The sequence below is a fragment of the Dama dama genome, chromosome 19 (assembly GCF_033118175.1).
Source record: "Dama dama isolate Ldn47 chromosome 19, ASM3311817v1, whole genome shotgun sequence".
NCBI lineage: Eukaryota > Metazoa > Chordata > Mammalia > Artiodactyla > Cervidae > Dama > Dama dama.
Window position 1 is genome coordinate 54,060,350 of NC_083699.1, and position 26,759 is coordinate 54,087,108.

At 41.2% G+C, this 26,759-nt stretch overlaps 1 protein-coding gene across 3 annotated transcripts in view; it reads right to left on the reverse strand.

Moving 5' to 3' along the window:
* The window catches only part of NR1I2 (nuclear receptor subfamily 1 group I member 2), a 36,571-nt gene extending 26,900 nt beyond the window's left edge, over positions 1 to 9,671 (reverse strand). For all 3 annotated transcript variants that reach the window (XR_009696999.1, XM_061167082.1, XM_061167081.1), the window contains exon 1: positions 9,428 to 9,671. The gene's annotated coding sequence lies outside the window, so the exon portion shown is untranslated. The remainder of the gene's footprint in view (positions 1 to 9,427) is intronic.
* Between the last annotated feature and the right edge of the window lie 17,088 nt (positions 9,672 to 26,759).

Below are 26,759 nucleotides of genomic sequence, written 5' to 3' on the forward strand. Positions count from 1 at the left end.
TTCAGATCCTTTCCTGGTGAATCTGAATGTCAGAAACACAGACGAGGCCAAATTAAAGGGCCTGATGTCTGGGCTGTTGCCTAGGGGACCACCAGATTCCAAGAATACTATACTGTTGTTGGAATAGATCGGTAATGAGGTAAGCCATAAATTGTTTTCTTTCCTACCAAGGTAGTCCTCACCCTGAGGTGCAGATTTAAAACATGTATTTAGTTAATCTTAAAGATGAATTCCAACATACATTCAGTTCAGTTCAATTCAGTCACTCAGTCATGTCCGACTCTTTGCGACCCCATGAACTGCAGCACGCCAGGCTTCCCTGTCCATCACCAACTCCCAGAGATTACTCAGACTCATGTCCATTGAGTCGGTGATGCCATCCAACCATCTCATCCTCTGTCGTCCCCTTCTCCTCCTGCCCTCAATCTTTCCCAGCATCAGGGTCTTTTCCAATGAGTCAGCTCTTCGCATCAGGTGACCAAAGTATTGAAGTTTCAGCTCAACATCAGTCCTTCCAATGAACACCCAGGACTGATCTTTAGGATGGACTGGCTGGATCTCCTTGCAGTCCAAGGGACTCTCAGGAGTCTTCTCCAACACCACAGTTCAAAAGCATCAATTCTTTGGCGCTAAGCTTTCTTCACAGTCCAACTCTCACATCCATACCTGACCACTGGAAAAACCACAGCCTTGACTAGATGGACCTTTGTTGGCAAAGTAATGTCTCTGCTTTTTAATATGCTAACTTGGTTGGTCATAACTTTCCTTCCAAGGAGTAAGCGTCTTTTAATTTCATGGCTGCATTCACCATCTGCAGTGATTTTGGAGCCCAGAAAAATAAGGTCAGCCACTGTTTCCCCATCTATTTTCCCATGAAGTGATGGGACCGGATGCCATGATCTTAGTTTTCTGAATGTTGAGCTTTAAGCCAACTTTTTCACTCTCCTCTTTCACTTTCATCAAGAGGCTTTTTAGTTCCTTTTCACTTTCTGCCATAAGGGTGGTGTCCTCTGCATACATTAGATGCAGATAAATACTATTTGATTCCACTTACACAAGGTACCTAGAATAGTCAAATTCGTAGAATAAGAAAGTACATTGGTAGATGCCAGGGGCTGGGAGGCAGGGAGTGGGGATGGGGAGTTAATGTTTAATGAGGAGAGAGTTTTGGTTTAGGAAGGTGAAAAGTCAAGAAGTGGGTAATGGTGAGGGTGCACAATGATGTGAATGTACTTAGTGACCCTGAACTGCACAGTTAAACATGGTTCAGATAGTGTGTTTTATATTATGTGACTTCTACCACGGGGGAAAAAAAAACATTTAAAAAAAGCCTTAACAGTGCTGACTAGTCTCTGTGGAGTGGTCAGGAGCACTCATGTGCCTATACGCAGGGCCACTTCACCCAACCACCTGGAGGCATACGGAATCAGAAACGGAGTCATGTGTGGTGGAGGGTTGTTTACATGGAATGAGTGGACTATTTTATTATCTAAACATTTTACTTTTCAAACAGTCATCTGGGTGGAAAACTGCAGAATAAATGACATACTTTGACTGTGAAGTGCATGTCCACAGACATGTGAAAAGATGCTCCTATTACTAATCACTAGGGAAAGGCAAATCAGAGTCACAACGAGACTTCATCTTACATCCTATCTTACAGGCAGGATGGATGCTATCACAAAAACAGAAAAACAAGGGATGGAAAGGATGTGGAGAAATTAGAACGCTTGTGTATTGCTAGTGGGAATATAAAATGGTGCAGGCACTATGGAAAACAGTATGGAGATTCCTCAGAAAATTACAAACAGGATTGCCAAAGTTTGAGCAATTTTACTTCTGTACTGAAAGCAGGGTCTTGAGATATTTGCACACCCTCGTTCACAACAGCGTTATTCACAACAGTCAACAGGCAGAAGCAACCAAAATATCCATAAATAGATGAATGGATAAACAAAATATGAGATATACATAATGAAATATTTTCAGTCTTGAAAAGGAGGGTAATTCTGACACATATGACAACATGAATGAAACTTAAGAACATTATGCTAAGTGACATAAGCCAGTCAAAAGGACAAATACTGTATGATTTGACTTACTTGATGTACCTAGGGTAATCAAACTCATAGAAACAGGAAGTGGGATGGTGGCAGTGTACAGTGTGGTGACTACACTGTATTATCTGAAAGTCGCTGAGAGCATGTCTTAAGCATTCTTACCACACACACAGGAGTTAACTTTGTTCACTTTGTGAGGGGCCAGATGTGTTAATTATCTTGATCTTGATAATCGCTCTACAGTGTAAATGTATATCAAATCGTCACATTGTACACTTTAAACTCACACAATTATATTGCAATTATTTTGACAATAAAGTTAAAATAAGTAGGATGGTGGTTGCCAGGGGCTGTGGGAAGAAGGGAAAGGCACATTGTTGTTTAGTGAGTATAGAATTTCAGTTTTATAGGATGAAAACATTCTGGAGAATGATTGCATAATATAAATACACCTAACATTACCAAACCATAGACTTGAATGTTAATATGGTAGGTGAATACTAAGCATATTGTACACAGTTTTAAAAAAATCACCTGTCACTAAACAGTTGTTGATCAAATATTTAGAGAATGTGAAAAGAGAAGCCAAGCATCTCCCCTGGTCAGTGGCTAAGACTTTGCTCTCCCAATGCAGGGGCCCTGGTTTGATCCCTGGTTGGGGGAACTAGATCCCACATGCTGCAACTAAGAGTTTGCTTCCTGCAACTAAAGATCCCACAGGCTGCAAATAAGACCTGACACAGCTAAATAAACATATGTTTTTAAAAGTGATTACACTGTATTTCAAAGAAGAGAGAGAAAAGCCAAGATCCTGGACCAGCGTGGGTGCCCACAGATCTCAGGCACACAGAAGCTGGACAGCCGGGAAGGGCTGTGAGGAGGCCAAAGCTATGAGGCAGAGAAGGAGCAAAAAGGAAAGTACCAACAGTGGTTAAGAGCTCTACAGTGAGGGATAAAAAGGTACCCAAGTCAGTTAAGCTGCATTTGACCCTGGATGGCCTTAGTTTTTAAACCAGTTTTAGTCTCTGTGAGGCATTAAAGTTGTGCCCCTTCTCTCCAGGGCCGCTTTAGAAGCCCCACTGCTTAAGCTAATCCTGTGCCTGCTTCTCATCTAGGATGCGGGTTCTCCAGCTTTCCAGGAATACAGATCACCTGAGGAGCTTGTTAAAATGCAAATTCCAATCCCCGGATCAGTATGGGCTTGAGCCCTTCCTGCCTTTCCTTTTTTTTTTTTTTTTCCCTTCCTGCCTTTTTGACTGCTCCCTGAGGCTGCTGGTTTGCATCCACACTGTGCAGCAAACAAAGACCTATGGAGTCACCACCCAGACGGAAAATCAGCAGGACACAAAAAGGATGTGATGGAGAACTTGACAGAGTAGTGGGCAGAGGGTAAGATAATAAAAACATCTTCGGTGTTCTGGAAAATAGAGGAGATGGGCAAACACACGCAAAATGACTGGTGTCATAAATTGTTGTTTAAAGTCAATATGCATTTTGGGGTAAGATCCTTCCCAGGAAAAGGGTGTGGGGAGGAGTTACATATACATTTAATCTTGAAATGAGTAGAGTTGAAAAGCTTTGAAACCCAGTTACTGAGATTATGGGAAGGAAAGAGTGAGCATTTTGGAGTTGAAGCCATAAAGAGTCTAAATGAAAGGGAAAATGGTAGAAAAATCATGTCCTTAGGTATAGAAAGTCTCAGAAACAGCAGGATTATTTTTTTATATTTTGTGTATATACATCTTATTTCTGTATATGTAACATGTATATTTTATAATATATCTGCAGTGTGTGTGTGTGTGTGTGCCCAAAGGGTAAAGAGGGGAAAAAAAGCAGGTTAAAGGAAATTACATAAGAATTGAATTTCTAAGAAGTCAACAGCGAAGCTTAAAAAACTTGGTTTTGTTCAATGAAGGGAGATGTTTGGTAAACTTACCAACTCACATTACACAGGTTTTTTTGTTTACCAAATGATTTCAAAATTATCTCACGTGGAGATGCTGAGGTGGGCAGAGCAGGACTTATCCCCAGTTGAGCAGGGCGCCACAGGTTGTATTATCTTTTTAACAAATGAGGAAATTGGAGCTTTGAAGTGTGTTCAAGGTCACAAAGGTAGTAAGTTATAGGCCTTTCTTTCCCCTGTTTTCTGATTATTTCTATAGTGCAAATAGATACAATATGTAAGTTAAATTTTTGTCACAAACTCATGCGGATAAAATGAGATCATATATTTACAATTTTTTTTTCAAATGAATCAAATACTCTGAACAAAAGACTCCCCCTCCTTGGCCCTGGCAGGGGTACAGACATCCAGAGGAAACTCAGCAAAAATCACCTTGTATGAATTTAACTATGAGAGGCCAGCTTCTATCTCTAGGTGGCCATAAATGAAATTTGGCCTTTGTGCTTCCTGGGACACAGTTATCAAAGAGGTCAAAAGGTTCATTCCTCGACTTGGATCAGCCCAAGTCAAAAGTACACCTCTATCCTCTTCCAATATTTAACAAGGTACACTGACCTCTGATTTAACTGCCTGTCTCTTAAACAGGCATGTGAAGTGCTCTTATTGCCTGTAGTTTTATGGTTTGGCTCTTTGTTTGGAATTCATAGAGACCTGGGAGAACTGTTCATATATTACATGAAAGGTTTAGCTGTGTCTCCTCATCTTAACTATCAGTTGGGTATTCAGTTTGTTATTTCAATGTTTCATAAAAGTTCAGGAGATATGGCAGGTAGATGAGCAGGTGTCAAGTGGCAGACAATTCTTCCCAACCCTCTTCAGATCAAAAGGCCCCAGTGTGCAAGAAAGAATCCCACACACACTCCTGTGTTATTCCCAGGTTGTGACCAGGGCACAACCCCAGCCCAAAGAATCCGGCAGAGATGTCTCCAAGAAATATAAGTTCACAGTAAGAAAATAACAATGAATTAAAATCAGGAACATGACAAAAGTAATTAAGACATCTAAGTGCGAATGGTATTCCTAGAATTGTCTCATATACAACATAGACAACTGTATACATCAGCCCTGTGACTGTCCTCTTCATGGCTCTAATTCAGCACTGTGCTAGAAGGCCATGAAGGCAGTAAGACCAGGAAAAAAACAAAAACACAAAACACTGTGTAAAAATTAGAAAGAACAAAACTCTTGTTACATATGTTTAATAAGTCTACCCAGAAATTCCAAAGGAATCAGCAGATCAACTTTTACAACAATAAAGAGAATTCAATGAGGTGACAAGATGAAATATCATGAAATATCTAAACAAAACAGATTTTAGCGGAAAAAAATCAATTAGAAACAGTAAAGCTATAATGGAAATTGGCTCAGGAATGGGAAATAGATACAAAATAATATAGAATCCAAGGATAGACATGTAAAATAGAGAACTTAGTATGTGATAGAGGTTTACATTTCAAATGAATAAAGACAGATTTTTCAATAAATGCAATTGAAATAATTAATAGAAATAAATTCCAGGTAGACTAAAGATCTATTTCTTAAACGATAAAAGTGTGGCAAAATATTGATATAATCTTGGCTGTTGAAAAGACTTTCTTATATAAGAACTAAAGCGCATAGTCCATAAAGGAGAAAATCAATAAAAAGACCTATATCAAAATAATAATAGCAAAAAATATATTAGTAAATACTTCTGTTGACTAAAAACATGGTGAAAGTTAAAAACACAAGTGACAATTTTAGAGTACTGTGTATATACCAAAGCGTTATCATCAAGAATAAATATTAGACTCCTACAAATGAGTGGGAAAAGATGGACCAATATAAAATGAGTTAAAGAATGGACAATTAAGAGGGAAATAGAAGGGTGAAGAGTTATTTTTTAAAAAATGCCCAGCCTCACTGATTGTTACGGGTTGATTTGTGTCCCCGAAGACCTCAGACTGTATTTGGAGACAGAGTCTTTAGACAGTGGATTAAGCTCAAGTCTGGTTGTTAGAGTGAGCCCTAATGCAATATGATGAGTCTCCTTCTAAGAAGGGGAACGTGGACACAGAGAGACACCAGGGATGGACTCACAGAGGAAGGCGCCATCAGTGAGCCAAGGAAAGAAGCTTCAGGAGAAACCAAACCTGCCGATACCTTAATCTTGGACTTTCTGCCCTTTATGTGAGAAAATAAATTTCTTTACTGTAAGTCATTTCTGCTTATTGACTATGCCAAAGCCTTTGACTGTGTGGATCACAATAAACTGGAAAATTCTGAAAGAGATGGGCATACCAGACCACCTGACTCTGTCTCTTAAGAAACCTGTATGCAGGTCAGGAAGCAACAGTTAGAACTGGACATGGAACAACAGACTGGTTCCAAATACGAAAAGGAGTACGTCAAGGCTGTATATTGTCACCCTGCTTATTTAACTTATTTGCAGAGTACATCATGAGAATCGCTGGGCTGGAGGAAGCCCAAGCTGGAATCAAGATTGCTGGGAGAAATATCAATAACTTCAGATATGCAGATGACACCACCCTTATGGCAGAAAGTGAAGAAGACTAAAGAGCTTCTTGATGAAGGTGAAAGAAGAGAGTGAAAAAGTTGGCTTAAAGCTCAACATTCAGAAAACTAAGATCATGGCATCCGGTCCCATCACTTCATGGCAGATAGATGGGGAAACAGTGGAAACAGTGGCTGACTTTATTTTTCTGGGCTCCAAAATCACTGCAGATGGTGATTGCAGCCATGAAATTAAAAGACGCTTACTCCTTGGAAGAAAGTTATGACCAACTTAGTTAGCATATTAAAAAGCAGAGACATTACTTTGCTGACAAAGGTCCATCTAGTCAAGGCTATGGTTTTTCCAGTGGTCATGCACGGATGTGAGAGTTGGACTATAAAGAGGGCTGAGCACCAAAGAATTGATGCTTTTGAACTGTGGTGTTGGAGAAGACTCCTGAGAGTCCCTTGGACTGCAAGGAGATCCAATCAGTCCATCCTAAAGAAGATCAGTCCTGGGTGTTCATTGGAAGGACTGATGTTGAAGCTGAAACTTCAATACTCTGGTCACCTGATGCGAAGAGCTGACTCATTTGAAAAGACCCTGATGCTGGGAAAGATTGAGGGCAGGAGGAGAAGGAGACGACAGAGGATGAGATGGTTGGATGGCATCACCAACTCAATGGACATGGGTTTGGGTGGACTCCAGGAGTTGGTGATGGACAGGGAGGCCTGGCGTGCTGCAGTTCATGGGGTCGCAAAGAGTTGGAGATGACTGAGCGACTGAACTGAACTGAAGGCATCTAGTCTGTGGTACTTGCCATTCTGGCAAACTAATATATTAGTAATCACAGAAATTTAAATATTTTTTTAAATGGGCTACTTTTCTCACTCATCCAGTCGGGAAAGTAATCAAATGTTTAATAAGTAGCAAGCATCAGGGTGTAGAGGAATAATAACTGTTGTTCTCAGCTGGAGGGAATGTAAAATGATACAGGCACTGTGGCAGGCCATCTGACAGTCTTAAAGATTAAAATGCACATATTCTATGATGGAGTAATTCAACTTCTCAGTAGCTCCTATAGGGAAACACTTGAAGGTGGGCACGAGAAGATGTAAACAGGAAAAGTCACTGTAGTATTGTTGGTAAGAGTAAAAACTTGGAAACAGCTAAAATATTTATCAAAAAGGAAATGGCTAAATGAAAGAATTGTACTCTGCAAAAGTGTATAGCAGTTAAAATTGATGATATGGAAAGTAGATATGAAAAGTCTCCATATGGAATATGGGGAGGGAAAATATGAGTGGAATATCGAGGAGAATAATAAGACAATGCATATAGTATGTTAGGGCATATATGTATGTGTGAATGCAAAGGAGACCATCGGCAGTAACCACACCAAACTGATCAGTTACTTTTGGAGGAACAGGGGATCTGCACCAGCAGGATGGCTAACAGAGAATTTTGCTTCATCTATGGCTAACAGAGACTTTTTCATTTCACAAGAAGTGTGTATCACTTATTGCATTTGTAATTTTTACAAGCTATTACTAACCATGGTTTAGTCAGTTAGTCTACTAGGTTCATTCCATAATAATTGAGAGACAAGTTAGTACTTTGAGACTAGGAATTGGCAAATTTTTCTGTAAAAGACCAGGCAGTTAATACTTCAGGCCTTGGTGGCTACACCAGATCTTTTGTAACTACTCAGTTCTGCTGTTATAGGGCAAAATCATTTATAGCTAATGCCACATAATGAATGAGCATGGCTGCATTCTCATTAAACTTTATTTATGAAAACATGGCTCACATTTCACCTGTGAGTCATAGTCTGCCTATTCCTTGTTTAGACTAAGTTTATTACATAACTAAAATGTATTTTAAATAAATATTTAAATGTATTTAAATATTTTAAAATATATTTGAATATTTATATAAAAATAATCTTTCTTATTAACCAACTAATTAAATAAGCAGTAGCCTCTGCAGCCTTGCTTAGAATATTTTAGGCTATGGCCATATTGTTAGAGACCAAACACCCATCCCAGTGGAGATATTCCATTGACCATGACCATCATGGTGGTGACCATCACCATTCCCAGCAGCAGAGTTGCATAACTATCCCTGGGATGGCAATGGGGAGGATAGTGCTTGCCAACAGAGTCAAGATTTGGTGGCCTCAGAGGTGACTCCTGAACCTCCCCAGATGTGGAGTTGCCTTAAAGCAGAGTCTCTGGCCATAGGCTCAGCCAGGCTGGGCTGTGAGGTGGGGTTAAGAGGGCTTGATGGTATTGAGCACATGGAGGAGAGGCTCTGTTCTGTGGGACAAGGTGGCTCTCCTGGGACGAGAGGCAGCAAACTCACTGGTCCAAAGACAGCTCTGCCCCAGGGCTACACAGGGTGGGGCTGGCCTTGGAGGGACCCCTCTCTGAGGGTGTGAGGCCCTGTGACGGTCATGCTGCTTTGTCTCAGCCTTGGTCCCAAGGCCTGCCAACGCTAACACAGCAGGCTGTGAGGAACCAGGGCTGGGGTGCTCCCGGCTCCTGTATCTCCAAAGCTCGCAGTCCCCAACATTGGTATTTTCTGAGTCAGGAGACTCCAACTGTATAACAGAGAGGGGGCTGATTGTATGTATGACTCAGGCGGTGCATGTGTGGTTGAGGCTTCCACTGTGATTATTTCTCTAGGCAGCAAGTGAGGGATAAGGAAGCATCGTTAATGAGACAATATTAAGTGATTGCCTTCATGGCTTTTTTTCATCCTGAAAATGTGGAGAACAGCAAGGCTAATACATACACACCCCATTGTGACTGCTGACCTCAAACTTGAGACACATTTATGTTCCCCCGCTTCTTTCATATGGAACTGGGGGCAATTTGCCACCAGCAAAAGAGAGAGAAAAAACCATACCTGTTAGGTAGTGACTTCTTTGCTCCGATTTCCCCTTTGAGGTCCACTTTGAACAGTCAGGAATAAAGGATCAATCAGAACATCAATATCCCTGAAGTAGCTGCCTTGTTAAAGACTGGAGCATTAGCTTGATCTTTTTCTATCCTCAGGAGTGAACACTTCACTTGGGTGAGAGGCTACGGCCACGGATCCTGCTCCAGTCAGGGCAGCGCTTCCTCTTCCCTGTACTATAGTCATAGGTTATTATTTCCCAGGATCTGAGCCAATCTTGTCTCTCACCCACATTTCAGTCCAGGCCAGAGATAGGCTGTGATGGCCTCCATCTGGCACTCCTAAGTCCCAAGTCCAGCACTTGAACTTGCAAATGACCACATTACCGTATTTACTCTCATTATGTGCCCCCTACTTTTCCTTAGACGTCTTCACTGTAAAACAGGAGAAGGGGAGAAATGTTGCTAGCATCTGCTTTGTCTAATCAGTTCTGAGCAAATTTCATGTGTCTGTGCATTTTAGACCCTGAGATGAAGTTAATTTGAACTTAGGTCTCAAACACTTCTTCCTTTGTCTGAAGCTACTTTCCCGGACAGTGTTACTTGACTTGATACTGCATGTTCGTGTCAGAGAGAGGCAAGCATACAGGAAGAGGGAAAGACTGTGAATGAGGGGTCTGAGCACAGCTCACAGGAGTGTAACCTGTGGCTCTGGCCTAAGGACAGCCAGCTGACCAGGAGCAGGCAGCATGGACCATTGGGAGAGGTTCTCAGGGTTCTTCCTTTCACCAGGCCCTCCCAGCAGACCTTACTCTTCAGCCTGAGCCTTTAGGTTCCCAGCACCAGCTGCTGATGGCTGTTCTAGCTCTCAAGGGAAAAGAGGGATGACAGCCCGAAGTGTTGAGTGTCCCAGCATATGTTTCTTCTGCTTGTTTTGTTTTTAAGGATGCTTTATGGAGATGTGGGGGGTGAGCTAGGGACATGCTTCAGACAACAGTAAGCAGAGTGCTGGCCACAAAGAGAAAGGAATGGGGGAAGGGGAGAGAAAGGGGAGAAGAACTGCTGGTTAGACAGGTGGGAAAGAGAACTGTGTGAAGATTTGGGCTTCCTTACACTACTTCCTGATTTAAATTCTTTTTATTTTGAACTCATGTCCTAATCCAGCCCTCTTGATGAGAAAAGCAAGAATACCTAAGTACAGTTTTTGTTTGGTCTTTAGTTAAGTTGGTTTCTTCTCTTCCACTCATTTTGCCCCTCCCAAGGGATAAGGAGGATTTGAGTCCAGGGTTTCCTAGGGGTCAGCATTTCTCGAGTGCTTGCTTGCTTTGCTCTTCCCAGCCAAGTGCAGAAAACAGAGCGACTCACACAGTCCACTGTGAGAGACCTGCAGCAGGGGTGGTGACCAGCACCCCCCAGCAGGGGGCTCTTTCCTTTCAGTCAAGTTTCTGATTGTCCACAGGGGATTCTGTTAGGACTGGGAAATGTGGAATTACACGGTTGGGAGGTGGACTTGGGTAGGAAGAACATAGTGAAATGCTGGATTTGGGTCCCAGGGGATGCAGCCTCTCTGGTGTCCCCTGGGGAGAGCGGGCTGGGCCTGGTGGTGCCTCTGGTGCCCTGAGAAGCTATAACCATGAACACATGAACACAGCCATAGGGGTCGGAAAGCTAAAGATGGTTAAGAACTCATCCCAGGAAACTTTATTTGCAAGATTCTAAGTAGGTCTTTCTGGGAGCACAGAAGATCTTGAAAGTGAAAGTGAAGTCGCCCAGTTGTGTCGGACTCTTTGCGACCCCATGGACTGTAGCCTACCAGGCTTCTCTGTCCATGGGATTTTCCAGGCAAGAATACTGGAGTGGGTTGCCATTATCTTTAAGGGCAGTGAAATATTCTTATGAGATACTGTAATGTTAGATACACGTCATTATACATTTTTCCAAACCCAAAGAATGTTCAACACCAAGAGTGAGCTCTAATATAAACTCTGGACTTTGGGTAAGTATGATATGTCAATGTAAGTTCATTGATTATAACAAATGTCCCATTTTGGTGAAGGGCAAATAGGAAAAGGAGTATGTCAAGGCTATATATTGTCACCCTGCTTATTTAACTTATATGCAGAGTACATCATAAGAAATGCTGGGCTGGAAGAAGCACAAGCTGTAATCAAGATTGCCGGGAGAAATATCAATAACCTCAGATATGGAGATGACACCACCGTTATGGCAGAAAGTGAAGAGGAACTAAAGAACCTCTTGATGAAAGTGAAAGAGGAGAGTGAAAAAGTTGGCTTAAAGCTCAACATTCAGAAAACTAAGATCATGGCATCCAGTCCCATCACTTCATGGGAAATAGATGGGGAGACAGTGGAAACAGTGTCAGACTTTATTTTGGGGGGCTCCAAAATCACTGCAGATGGTGACTGCAGCCATGAAATTAAAAGATGCTTACTCCTTGGAAGGAAAGTTATGACCAACATAGACAGCATATTAAAAAGCAGAGACATTACTTTGCTGACAAAGGCCTGTCTAATCAAGGCTATGGTTTTTCCAGTGGTCATGTATGGATGTGAGAGTTGGACTGTGAAGAAAGCTTAGCACCGAAGAATTGATGTTTTTGAACTGTGGTGTGGGAGAAGACTCCTGAGAGTCCCTTGGACTGCAAGGAGATCCAGCCAGTCCATCCTAAAGGAAATCAGTCCTGGGTGTTTATTGGAAGGACTGATGTTGAAGCTGAAACTCCAATACTTTGGCCACCTCATGCGAAGAGTTGACTTGTTGGAAAAGACCCTGATGCTGGGAGAGATTGGGGGCAGGAGGAGAAGGGGACGATAGAGGATGAGATGGCTGGATGGCATCACCAACTCGATGGGCATAAGTTTGGGTAAACTCTGGGAGTTTGTGATGGACAGGGAGGCCTGGCGTGCTGCGATTCATGGGGTCGCAAAGAGTTGGACACGACTCAGCGACTGAACTAAACTGAACTGATTGATAATGGGGGAACCTGTGAATGTTGAGAGCAGAGAGTATATGGGAAATCTCTGTACCTTCCTCTAAATTTTGCTGTGAAACTAAAGCTTCTCTAGAAATACCCAAAGTCTTAGAAGAAAAAAAACTAGGCCTTTTTGTAAAGACAGGCATTTCCACGGTCAGGAAAAAAAAAAAGGCAGATCCCAGCTTAGGTAGAGGCTTCCCTGGTGGCTCAGCAGTAAAGAATCTGGCTGCAATGCAGGAACATGGGAGAAATGGTTCCAGGCCCTGGGTTGGGAAGATCTCCTGGAGGAAGGCATGGGAACCCACTCCAGAATTCATGCCTGGAAAATCCCATGGACAGAGGAGCCTGGTGGGCTATAATCCATAGTGTCACAGAGTCGGACACGACTGAAGTGAATTGGCATGCACACAGCTTAGGTAAGGCAGCTTGCCAGAGCTTGAGTCATGGGTAGAAAACATAGCTTTCCTCTCTCAATCCTTCCTGGCTCACACAGTCCTGGCCTTATCTCTCTTATAAAAACAGCAAATTATTTATAGTAGGAGCAGAAACTGAGAACCACTCAGTGGTCCATAATACCATGAGGCAGAGAAACTGCTCTCAGGTTTTTGCAGGGATCTTCTGGATTTCCTTTCCCTCTGGAACTCTTGTGTGATCAAAAGACAGAAGAAAGGCGGCAGGACTGCCTGGCTTTTGGAGTCTGTATGGGCAGTTTTAACTTTAGGCACAGCTCTAAACTAAGAAACACCCAGAGAGTACACTCTAGTTATGAAGAAGAGCACACTGATGCTCCCAGACAGTGAGCCTCAAGCACAGCTGAGAAGTAGGAGACATTTGAGCCCTCGGCCTCTGTTCTACTCTTCTGGAGCAGCCAGAACACCGACTCAATGGACATGAGTTTGGGTGGGCTCCGGGAGTTGGTGATGGACAGGGAGGCCTGGCGTGCTGCGGTTCACGGGGTCGCAAAGAGTCGGACACGGCTGAGCGACTGAACTGAGCTGAGCTGATCTGAAGAAGAGTGAAACCCTTAAGCCACTGGCAAGAGAAAAGCAGATCTGATAAGCACAGGGAGTTTCCTTAGTGTGAATCCACTTCGTGTTTTACCTCCCTCTGAGGAACTGTGCTGTGTGCCTGACTCTTTGTGACGCCATGGACACATGATCCCCTGTCCACGGGATTCTCCAGGCAAGAATACTGGAGGGGGTTGCCGTTTCCTTCTCCAGGGGATCTTCCCAACCCTAGATTAAACCTGCGTCTCTTGAGTCCATGCATTAGCTGGCAGATTCTTTACCATGACACCACGTCAGTGATCTTCTTGGCCTCTTTGTAGTTTCCTGTTTGTAGGAAGGCAAAGAAGAGATAACAGAGCATAGTCATTTCACCTTATTCGTGGCTCACAAAGTCCCTTTCTTTCTGAATTAGATCAGTCTCACCTTTTCTCTCCCAGTTTACAATGTCTTACATTGTGAATCCTTGGCAGTATTTTACACTTTTCATAGCTGTCAATGGTGCTTTCAAGAGCAGCAGGTAAAGTCATCCTCTTCCGTATATAGGGTGACCAATTTAAGGTGGAGTATTTGTATTTAAAAAAAGAACAGAGAGAGTCAACTAAAGGAGTCATGTGTGGACAGGGAATGTTGGCCGTCCTCCCAGGTCTACAAGGATCAGGCCATTAGCCACTGCAGCAGTGCTCCTGAGGGGAGATCAGGGAGCAGAAAAACAGGGAGCAGCCTGTGCTTCGGACACTGGCTCTCGGTACTTAAGATGCATCGCTAAGAAGTGATTTCAGTGAGTCCAGACTCTTGCATCTTCCTGTACACAGAAAAGCACTAACATCATTTACTTAAGACGTCTGTTCTTTGTGATTCACAGAAATCTTTTGATGTTTGACCATGTGTTTGTTTGTTTTCCAACTTCGAACTCCATTATATCCTGGCTCATCCTTTACCTCTTCAGAGTAGCTTCCCAGGGCTATTTGAGAGGCTGTCTTTCAGGAGGCTATAATCCTCAGTAAAATCCACCAAGTAAAAATTTTCACTAATGGTAAAAATTCAGGTTGAGCCTGAGGGAAATAGATGTTTATCAGCCAGAAAGGTATCCTTCTCAAAATCTCTTAGGACTCCCCTGGGGTGTGCTCAAGGAGGCCCCTGGAAAAGGGGGCAGCCAGGGCAGGGCATATGGAGGTGCAGCTCTTGTCCTCATGGGGCAGTCTTGGGGGGACCCTCTCCCTTTTTGTCCTTGGGTGAAGATAGTAGAGAAGGACCCAAGAAGACTAAGAATAGGAATCTTCTCTTTGAACGAAGTCCCATTTTTCATAAGTGGTAGCAGTGCCAAGAATATTCTCTTCCTAGAAATTACTTAGGAGAGTCACTAAACTTGAGCTTCAACTGTTTCAGACCCTATAATTGCTCCAAGGCACCATCATCAATCATACTTGTGAAGGTGAATCTGGCCTCTGTACCCCAAAACCAATTTAAATCTTGCAGACAGAGTTTGGGGTGAAGTAGAAAAGAATAGCTTTATTGCTCTGCCAGGCAAAGGGGGCCACAGTGGGCCCCTCAAATGCCACGTGTCCCTATGTGGAGGGGGTAGTGAAGAGTTTTATTGCAATGGTTCAAAGAGGGTGGGATCAGTGTGTGGCTGTTCTTCTGATTGGTTGGTGGTAGGTGATGGGAGTCAGCACCATCAAGCTTCTAGTTTCAACCAGCCTGGGGTCTATGTATTTGTGGGCAGCATGCCATTAGCTTCTCCCACCTGGTGAAGTTTCTGTATCCACAAAACAGCTGAAAGATATTGTTATGTATATCTCTTGAGGGGGAACCAGAATCTTGTCCTGAAATTGCACTACTATTTCTTGACTGTTCCTCCCTTGTCTCTGTATTCCCTCCCTTCCCTACCTAGCATCTGTTTGAACCTGCCCTTGGAACTCAGGGCAGGTCATGGAGGCTGAATGAAGTCTATTTCCTGTAATCAGTAAGTGGAGGACACAGAAAGGCTTTTGTGTCCATGAGCCCCACAGGGTCCTGCTCACAGTATCAGTTGGAGCCCCAGTATCTATCTTCTCAGAGTCTTGGAACTCATTTATGAATTATACTGCAGAATATGACACCTGTGCCTGATCATAATCCCCCTGAGGGCAGAGCCCCTAACCTATACCACATTCATTTGATGGGTGCTCTGTTTGGGTCAGTAATTCTTTTAAAGAGAGTCTTCCCTGACACTGAGCTCTGTTTTGAATGAAAAGGAGAAAAAAAAAATCAGTTTATAACCATCCTGAAAGAATCTTCTATGCAGCTCATGATACCATTAAATGAAACTCTTTCTTCTCATTTATTATTGAATGAACTAACGCTCAAATGATTTGTTCAGTTGCCCAGTCATGTCTGACTCTTGTAACCCCATGGAATGCAGTGCACCAGGCCTCCCTGTCCTTCACCATCTCCCAGAGTTTGCCCAAATTCATATTCATTGCATCTGTGATGCCATCCAGCCATCTCATCCTCTGACTCCCTCTTCTCCTTCTGCCCTCAATTTTTCACAGCATCACGGACTTTTCCAGTGAGTCATCTTTTTGCACCAGATGACCAAAACACTGGAGTTTCAGCTTCAGCATCAGAGGGTAACAGGCAGGACGGCCAGGGGTCTCCAAACTGAGGAAATAAGCTGCAAGTGTCAGAAATTTTTATCTCTCTTAAGCGGCAGGAAGAAACAAACTAGCGATATCTTTTTCCTTCTCTATACAAATTTAAAAGGAGGTTTCTCTTAAAATACTGTGTTGCCATGACACCTGGTTTCACCTGAAGCTAACTATTCTCAAACTTTGAGTTAACCAACACATTTTTCTTATGGAAATGTTTGTCTTAAGCTATGTTAATGTGCTATGCATTTACCCCAGACTCTGTCTTCAAGTCTTTCGGTCAAATGGCTCAGAACCTATTTGACAAACCAGTATGTTATACTCAGATATTGTTCCCCTAATCTATGTAAATGAAACTATTTGTATGGTAATCTGCCCTTCTACAAGATTCAAGTCAATCGTTTTATGGCCTGGGATGAATTATCTGGTGCCATTCTGAGTTTTAAGACATTCCTTTCTTTTCATTAACAGACTGCTAGGGACTATATAACATCCAGCTGAAGACTAGCAGCAGGGTACTCTTTCTGCCCCCTTCTGATGCTGATGTCAGAAGCTTTCTCTATCTCCTTTATACTTTAATAAAACTTTATTGCACAAAAGCTTTGAGTGATCCAGCCTCGTCTCTGGCCCCAGGTTGAAATTTTCTCCTCTGAAGGCCAAGAATCCCGGCGTCTTATCTCTCAGCAGCAACCTTTCACTTTCAGTGAATAGTCAGGGTTGATCTCCCTTAAGATTGACTGGTTTGATCGCCTTCCTGTCCAAGGGACTTTCAGGAGTCTTCTCCAATGCCACAGTTCGAAGGCATCAATGCTTTGGTGTTCTGCCTTCTTTATGGTCCAGCTCTCACTACCATATATGATCACTGGGAAACCTATCACCTTGACTATATGGATCTTTGTCGGCAGAGTAATGTCTCTGCTTTTCAACACATTGTCTAGGTTTGTCATCACCTTCCTGCCAAGAAGAAATCATCTTCTGATTTCATGGCTGCAGTCACCATCTGCAGTGATTTTGGAGCCCAAGAAGAGGAAAGCTGTCACTACTTCCACCTTTCCACCTCCTATTTGCCATGCAGTAATGGGACCAGATGCTATGATCTTAGATTTTTTTAATAATTAGTCTTAAGCCATCTCTTTCACTCTCTTCCTTCACCCTCATCAAGAGGCTGTTTAGTTCCTCTTCGCTTTCTGCCATTAGAGTGGTATTTTGAGGCTGTTGATGTTTCTCCTGCCTCTCTTGATTCCAGCTTGTAACTCATCCAACCTGGCATTTCTCATGATGTGCTCAGTGTATAGATTAAACAAACAGGTGACAGCCAACAGCCCTGTAGTACTTTCTCTATCTTGAACCAATCAGTTGTTCCATACAGGGTTCTAACCGTTGCTTCTTGACCTGCATACAGGTTTCTCAGGAGACAGGTCAGATGGTCTGGTATTCCCATCTCTCTAAGAGCTTTCCACAGTTTATCATGATCCACACAGTCAGAAGCTTTATTATAGTCAATGAAGCAGAGGTAGATATTTTTTTGAAATTCCTTTGCTTTTCTCTATAACCCAGCAAATGTTGACAGTTTGATCTCAGGTTCCTCTTCCTTTTCTAAACCCAGCTCGGACATCTGGAAGTTCTTGGTTCACATAATGCTGAAGCGTAGTATGCAAGATTTTAAGCATGACCTTACTAGCATGGAAGATGAGTGCAGTTGTTGGATGGTTAGCACATTATTTGGGGATTGGGATGAAGATTGACCTTTTCCAGTCCTGTGGCCACTGCTGGGTCTTCCAGATTTGCTGACAATGAATGCAAAACCTTTGATGGTGATGAAAGTAAAATCTGGTGCTGCAAAGAACAGTATTGCACAGGAACCTGGAATGTTTGATCCATGAATCAAGGAAAATTATACATGGTCAAGCAGGAGATGGTAAGAATAAACATCTACATCTTAGGAATCAGTGAAATAAAATGGACGGGAATGGGTAAATTTAATTCAGATGACCATTGCATCTACTACTGTGGGCAAGAATCCCATAGAAGAAATGGAGTAGCCCTCATAATTAACATCATTAAAACCTACTTTTAATTTATTACTAAATGAATTAATACTCAAATGAGTAGAACCTCTTAAATTTTAATTTTTAAAACTTACACAGTGATGGTAGATGTCATATTAGAGATAAATTATATTTTGATGATAATGAAATAATTGAATATTAAATATATATGGAATTGTTGCAGGAAGGGGGACCCATTCCAGGGCCCGAAAGAGGGCTCTTGTCTAACACTCTGAAATGAATTGTCGGAGGAGACACAAGTACTGACAAAGCAAAAGACTATTGGGAAGGGGCACCTGGGTGGAAAACAGGAGGGTAAGGGAACCCAGGAGGACTGCTCTGCCACATGGCTCAGAGTCTCAGGTTTTACGGTGATGGGATTAGTTTCCAGATTGTCTTCAGCCAATCATTCTGACTCAGAGTCCTTCCTGGTGGTGAGCGTATTGCTCAGCCAAGATGGATTCCAGTGAGAAGGATTCTGGGAGGTTGGTAGGACATATGTACCTTTCCTGAATTCTTCCAGTTGGTGGTCGCTTGTTAGTTCCGTGTTCCTTACCGTGATCTCCTGGTAATTCGTGCAAGTGGCTACTGTCTTGCATGTCCAGCGTGGGCAGTTTCAGTTAGTGTTTCCTCTAACAGAATTATCTAAAAACTAAAATAAACCACTATAATGTTTAAGGGGAATAAAGGAATTGAGGGAAAAAGGTGAAAATCTGGACTCTGATAACATAACAGTGCTTCTTTCTGGCAATATTAATGACAGTGACCCTCTCTTAACAGCTGTAGCTTGTTTCCTTTAGTCCTTGTCCTTAGTTTTCTTTTATTCTTTGCATGTGTGCTAAGTCACTTCAGTCATGTCCGACTCGTTGTGATCCTATGGACCATAGCCCACCAGGCTCTCTGTCTATGGGATTCTCCAGGCAAGAATACTGGAGTGGGTTGTCATGCTCTCCACCAGGAGATCTTCCCAACCCAGGGATCAAACCTGTGTCTCATGTCTTCTGCATTAGCAGACAGATTCTTTACCTCTAGTGCCACCTGGTAAGTACTTTATACTTTGTGTATATTTAAAATAACCTTAAAAGTTTTTTTTAATTAATTAATTTTTTATTGAAGGATAATTGCTTTACAGAATTTTGCTGCTTTCAGTCAAACCTCAATATGAATCAGCCATAGGTATACATATATCCCCCCCCCTTTGAAACTCCCTCCCTTCTCCCTCCCCGTCCCATCCCTCTAGGGTTTGAGTTTCCTGAGCCATACAGCAAATTCCCGTTGGCTATCTATTTTACATATGGTAATGTAAGTTTCCATGTTACTCTTTCCATACATCTCACCCTCTCCTCCCCTCTTCCCATGTTGTAAGCCTATTCTCTATGTCTGTTTCTCCATTGTTGCCCTTCAGTACCATTCTTCTAGATTCTGTATATATGTGTTAGAATATGGTATTTATCTTTCTCTTTCTGACTCACTTCACTCTGTATAACAGGTTCTAGGTTCATCCACCTCATTAGAACTAACTCAAATGCATTCCTTTTTATGGCTGAGTAATATTCCATTGTGTATATATACCACAGCTTCTTTATCCATTTATCTGTAGATGGACATCTAGGTTGCTTCCATGTTCTAGCTATTGTAAATACTGCTGCAGTGAACCATGGGATACATGTGTCTCTTTCAATTTTGGTTTCCTCAGGGTAAATACCTAGGAGTGGAATTGCTGGGTCATATGGTGGTTTTATTCCTAGTTTTTTAAGCAATCTCCATACTGTCTTCCATAGTGGCTGTATCAATTTACATTCCCACTAACTGTGCAAGAGTGTTCCCTTTTCTCCACACTCTCTCCAGCATTTACTGTTTGTAGACTTTTTGATGAGGGCCATTCTGGCTGGTGTGGGGTGATATCTCATTGTAATTTTGATTTGCATTTCTCTAATAATGAGTGATGTTGAGCATCTTTTCATGTGTTTGTTAGCCACCTGTATGTCTTCTTTGGAGAAATATCTGTTTAAGTCTTTTTCCTACTTTTTGATTTGGGTTGTTTGTTTTTCTAGTATTGAGTTGTATGAGCTGCTTGTATATTTTGGAAATTAATCCTTTGTCAGTTGTTTCACTTGCTATTATTTTCTCCCATTCTGAAGGTTTTCTTTTCACCTTGCTTATAGTTTCCTTTGCTGTGCAAAAGCCTTTAAGTTTAATCAGGTCCCACTTGTTTACTTTTGTTTTTATTTCCACTACTCTAGGAGGTGGGTCATAGACAATCTTGCCTTGATTTATGCCATTGAGTGTTCTGCCTATGTTTTCCTCTAAGAGTTTTATAGTTTCTGGTCTTACATTTAGGTCTTTAATCCATTTTGAGTTTATCTTTGTGTTAGGAAGTGTTCTAATTTCATTCTTTTACATGTAGCTGTCCAGTTTTACCAGCACCATTTATTGAAGAGGCTGTCTTTGCCCCATTATATATTCTTGCCTCCTTAGTCAAAAATAAGGTCTCTGTAGGTGCATTTGTTTCTGGGCTTTCAATCTTGTTCCATCGGTCTATATTTTTGTTTTTGTGCCAGTACCACACTGTCTTGATGACTGTAGCTTTGTAGTATAACCTGAAGTCAGGAAATTTGATTCCTCCAGCTCTATTCTTCTTTGTCAAGACTTCTTTGGCTATTCGGGGTCTTTTGTGTTTCCATATGAATTGTGAACGTTTTTGTTCTAGTTCTGTGAAAAATGCCATTGGTAATTTGATAGGGATCACATTCAATCTGTAGATTGAATTTGGTAGTATAGTCATTTTCACAATATTGATTCTTCCTACCCAGGAACATGGAATATCCCTCCATCTGTTTATTTCATCGATTTCTTTCATTAGTGCCTTATAATTTTCTGTGTACAGTTCTTTCATCTCCTTAGGTAAGTTTATTCCTAGATATTTAATTCTTTTTGTTGCAATGGTGAATGGGATTGATTCCTTAATTTCTCTTTCTGATTTTTCGTTGTTAGGATATAGAAATGCAAGTGACTTCTGTGAATTGGTTTTGTATCCTGCAACTTTGCTAAATTCACTGGTTAGCTCTAGTAATTTTCTGATACTATCTTTAGGGTTTTCTATGTACAGTATCATGTCGTCTGCAGTGAGAGCTTTACTTCTTCTTTTCTGACCTGGCTTTCTTTTATTTTTTTTCTTCTTCTCTAATTGCTGTAGCTAGGACTTCCAGAACTATGTTGAATAATAGTGGCGAAAGTGGATATCCTTGTCTTATTCCCGACCTTGGTGGGAATGCTTTCAGTTTTTCACCATTGAGAATAATGTTTGCTCTAGGCTTATCATATACGGACTTTACTATGTTGAGGTAGGTTCCTTCTGTGCCAATTTTTTGATGAGTTTTAATCATAAATAGGTGCTGAATTTTGTCAAAGGCTTTTTCTGCTCTATTGAGATGAGCATATGGTTTTTATCTTTCAACTTGTTAATATGGTGTATCACATTGATTGATTTCTGTATATTGAAGAATCCTTGTATCCCTGGAATAAACCCAGCTTGATCATGGTGTATAAGCTTTTTGATGTGTTGCTGAATTCTGTTTGCTAAAATTTTGTTGAGGATTTTTGCATCTATGTTCATCAGTGATATTGGCCTGTAGTTTTCTTTTTGTATGTTATCTTTGTCTGCTTTTGGTATCAGGGTGATGGTGGCCTCATAGAATGAATTTGGAAGTGTTCCTTCCTCTGCAATTTTTTGAAAGAGTTTTAGAAGGATAGCCATTAGCTCTTCTCTAAAATGTTTGATAGAATTCTCCTGTGAAGCCGTCTCGTCCTGGGCTTTTGTTTTTTGGGAGATTTTTGATCACAGCTTCAATTTCAGTGCTTGTAATTTGGTTGTTCATAATTTCTATTTCTTCCTGGTTTAGTCTTGGAAGATTGAACTTTTCTAAGAATCTGTCCATTTCTTCCTGGTTGTCTATCTTATTGCCATATAGTTGTTCATAATAGTCTTTTATAATCCTTTGTATTTCTGCATTGTCTGTTGTAACTTCTCCTTTTTCATTTCTAATTTTGTTGATTTGATTCTTCTCTCTTTTTTTCTTGATGAGTCTGGCTAAGAATTTGTCAATTTTGTGTGTCTTCTCAAAGAACCAGCTTTTAGTTTTATTAATTTTTACTGTTGTTTCTTTCATTTCTTTTTCATTTGTTTCTGCTTAGATCTTTATGATTTCTTTCCTTCTACTAATTTTGGGAGTTTTGTGTTTTTCTTTTACCAGTTGCTTTAGGTGTAAAGTTAAAATAACCTTAAAAGTTTTTGTCCAATAAGTCCAGTATCTGAGCTTCCTCGTGGACAATTTTGTCAATTCATTTTTTTCCCTTTGAATGGATATTTCCCTGATTCTTTGTATGCTTTATAATTTTGTTATTGCTCAAAATTAGACATTCAAATATTATAATATGTAAACTCTGGAAACTAGATTCTGCCTCTCCCCCAGGGTTTGTTTTTCTTAATTGTTGAAAACTTAACTTGTATTCAGTTAGTATTTGACAGATTTTCTTGAAATCCAGAAACTAAATAAAGCAAACAAAACCTCTACCTTTCCTACTCTTTGTGTTCTAGAGCACTGCTTTAAACATATGTTGTTGTTCAGTCACTCAGTTGTGTCTGACTCTTTGTGACCCCATGGACTGCAGCACACCAGGCTTTCCTGTCCTTCACTATCTCCTGGAGGTTGTTCAAACTCATGTCCATTGATTTGATGATGCCATCCAACCATCTTATCCTCTGTTGCCCACTTCTCCTCCTGCCCTCAATCTTCCCCAGCACCAGGGTCTTCTCCAAGGAGTCAGTTCTTCACATCCGGTGGCCAAAACATTGGAGTTTCAGCTTCAGCATCAGTCCTTGCAATGTATATTCAGGACTGATTTATTTTAGGATGCTGGTTTGATCTCCTTGCAGTTCAAGGGACTCTCAAGAGTCTTCTCCAACTCCACAGTTCAAAAGCATCAATTCTTCAGTGCTCTTATAGTCCAACTCTCACATCCATACATGACTACTGGAAAAACCATAGCTTTGACTAGATGGACTTTTGCCACCAAAGTGATACCTCTGTTTTTAAAACACTATCTAGATTTGTCATAGCTTTTCTTTCAGGGAGCAGGTGTCTTTTAATTTCGTGGCTGCAGTCACTGTCCACAATGATTTTGGAGCCTATGAAAATAAAGTCTGTCACCATTCCTATTGTTTCCCCATCTATTTGCCATGAAATGATGGGACCGGATACCATGATCTTAGTTTCTTTGAGTGTTGTGTTGAGTTTTAAGCCAGCATTTCACTCTCTTTCACCCTCTTCAAGAGGTTCTTTAGTTCCTCTTCACTTTCTGCCATTTAGAGTGGTAATCTGTGTATCTGAGGTTGATGATCTTCTCCTGGCAATCTTGATTCCAGCTTGTGGTTCATCCAGCCCATCATTTCGCATAATATATTCTGCTTATAAGTCAAATAAGCAGGTGACAGTGTACAGCCTTGACGACCCCTTTGCCAATTTTGAACGAGCCTATTGCTCCAAGTTTGGTCTAACTGTTGCTTCTTGATCTGCATACACGTTGCTCAGTAGACAGGTAAGGTGGCCTGTTATTTCCATCTCTTTACACCTAATGATTTAAAACTCTGTCAGCCCTCACTTCCTGCTTGCCCTGAGCCTGGAGAGCAGCCAACTATAAAAGCTTAGGGTCTTCTCAGGTCTTTTCTGAACTGGGCATGGATGTTGCTTTCTGAATTTTCCAGTATACACAGACACTTTTGAATTGTCCTAATTTCCCAAAGAATCTCTCCCTGGTTTTCCTCCCAGTCCTTCGGCAGTCTATTGTACATCTCAGCCTTAATCTTTTGTCCCCAGGAAGCTGTGGATTTTTTGTTTGTCTTACAGAGTTCTCAGCAGTGCTTGTCACATATACCCTCTTCCCCGTGTGGGTTCCAAATGAATCAAAAAACAGAGATAGTGCTGTGCAGCAGTCCTTCTATTACCCCCCAGACAGGTTAGGACAGACAAACACAATAATTTGTGAGTAAGGTCTGTTCTGCTCCCTCTGGAACCAGGGACAGAGAGCCACAGTGGGAGTAGAAGCTGCTGATGTCAAGATTGCTGCTGAGCCAGGGAGAGGATGTAGCAAGAACAAGTAAAAATGCCACAAAGCTTTCCTGCCATTTTTAAGTTGCCTTTTTCCTAATTCAGCATTTGTTTGGTTGCTGTAAACTTTTGACCCTTTTCAAAAGTTCTGGAGAAGCTGATTCTCACAGTTGCTGCTTGTGTTTCAGTGTTTATGTGGAGGGATAGGAGTTTGGAGCCGCCCACTCTGCCATTTTGCTGACACCACCGATGCTCAGGGATGACTCATTTCTCAACTTCTGTGTCTCAGTTCTTTTTTCTGTACAGGAGAGGAGATAGGTAGCTTGTAGTGAGGCTTCCCTTTTGAGAGAAATGACCGATAAAACAAAAAAAGCCTAACCCAGAAGTCTGTCAACTGAAAAAAACACACAGCCTAAAAGTTGAGAATTACAGTTTATTTGAGGCTGTTGCTAAGGACTATATCATGTAAACAGCCTCTCAGATAGCTTTGTGGAAGTTTCCAAAGAGGTAAGGGAGGAGCCAGGATATAAAGGAGACTTTGCTGGGGGAAAAAAATGTAGTTGAACATGAAGAGATTACTGCTGTTGCCAGTGAATTTGAGATTCTTGCTTTGTTGTGCAAGAATCTGGAGATGAAGTAATAGGTAAGAAGTGTATTTATTTAGAGGGAAATACGTTCTGTAGGCAGAGTGTGGGCCATCTCAGAAGGCAAGAGAGCATGAGCTTTCAAATGTGGCATGGTTAGTTTTTATGGGCTGGGGTAATTTCATAGGCTAATGAGTGGAAAGATTATTCCAATTATTTTGGGGAAAATGGTGGGGATTTCCAGGAATTGGGCCACTGCCCAGTTCTTGGTCTTTGGTGGTTAGCCTTAGAACTGTCATGGTGCTGGGGGACGTGTCTTTTAGCATGCTAATGTGTCACAGGGAGTGTATAATGAGACTCAAGGTCTGCTGGAAGCCGCATCTTCCACCATCTTGGACCTGGTTGATTCTAACCAGTCTGTGTCATGTCCTATGTCTCTGTCATTCTTTTAAAGGTTGTGCCCTGTCCCCTTCCCTCCTGTTTCACTGTTAATCATACACACACACAAAACCCAGGCATTCAAGTTCATAACTTTGGTGCCTTTCTAAGTATGGGAAGATGCAGGAGTCTAGTTTCATTGAAATTATTCCTCTGATTTTAAGTCAATTTTAGGGTCAATAGCCTATTTTTTCCCATCTTGAATGTCCCTCAGGGTTTACCACTGGTGGTAGCTGCCATGACTGATGGCTTGATGGTGGCATTCTTTGTTTGCTAAAATGGCTGAAAACATTTTTTTTTTTTTTTGGTCTATAAGCCAAAGACCTTTCTGTGTTGGGCTTTGTGTCCACATTGGCCATAATCATGAATGACCTCTCCCCAAAAGGAGCTGTAGGCATCTATCAGTTTGTTTGTTTATGATTAGTACTTTTTGGTTTCTGTGCAAGTAGATCATGAAGATATTCTTCTGTGTTTTGTTCTAGTAACTTTGTAGTTTAAGCTCTTAACTTAATTCTGAGGCCCATTGCAAATTAATTGTTTGGTGTGATATAGGTGTTGAGATTCATTTCCCCCCCTTTCATTTATTCAATAGTTCCAGCATCATTTGTTGAAAAGATGATCCTTTCCCTACTACACAGCTCTGGCACATTAGTCAAAAATCATTTAACTGTGTATGTCTGGACGTAAATTTGAACTCCCTATTCTGTAACATTTATCTAGTTATCTTTCCTTATGCCAGTATCACAGTGTTTTGACGAAAGCTTTACAGCAAACTTTGCAATCAGGTGGCATGGACCATTCAACTGTGCTTAAAATTGACCTATGTCAATTACCATATACAATTTAAGATAAACTTATCAAAGTTACTAAAGTGTTTGTGGTATTTTTATTGTTATAGATCTATTTAGGGAGAATCAACATCATCATAATGTTAAGTGCTCCAATACATAAACATGTTACAACTCTCTGTTTATTTAGGTCACTTACTTTTTCACAGTGTTTTATAATTCTCAGTGCAGAGATCTTGCATGTCTTTTGTTAAATTTATTATTACCTATTCAGGATTTCTTTATATTACTGTTATTATAAATTAAAAATTTTCATCTTCTAATTATTGCAAGTATGTAAATACATACACACACACACACATATACATATTTTTTCCTTCCTCTGTATATTGCCCTATGTCCCATGGCTTTGTTAAATAGTTCCAGTAGTTGCTCCTTAGTATTCCTTAGGGTCTTCCATGTTAAAAAAAAAAAGTTTTCTGCAAATAATGACAGTTTTACTTGTTCCTTTCCAATCATTATGCTTTTTTATTTCTTTATGACACCATTTAGAACCATTAATACAAAATCAATTAGAAGTGTGATGGGGGTTGACTTGTTCTCAGGTTTGAAGTAGGGGCATCCACTATTTCACCATTGTCTATGATACTAGTTTTAGGTTTTTTATAGATGTTTTCATCAAATGGAGGAAATTTTTTTCTATTCCTAGGTTTTTTGTTTTTTTTTTTTTTTTTGAGAATTTCTGACC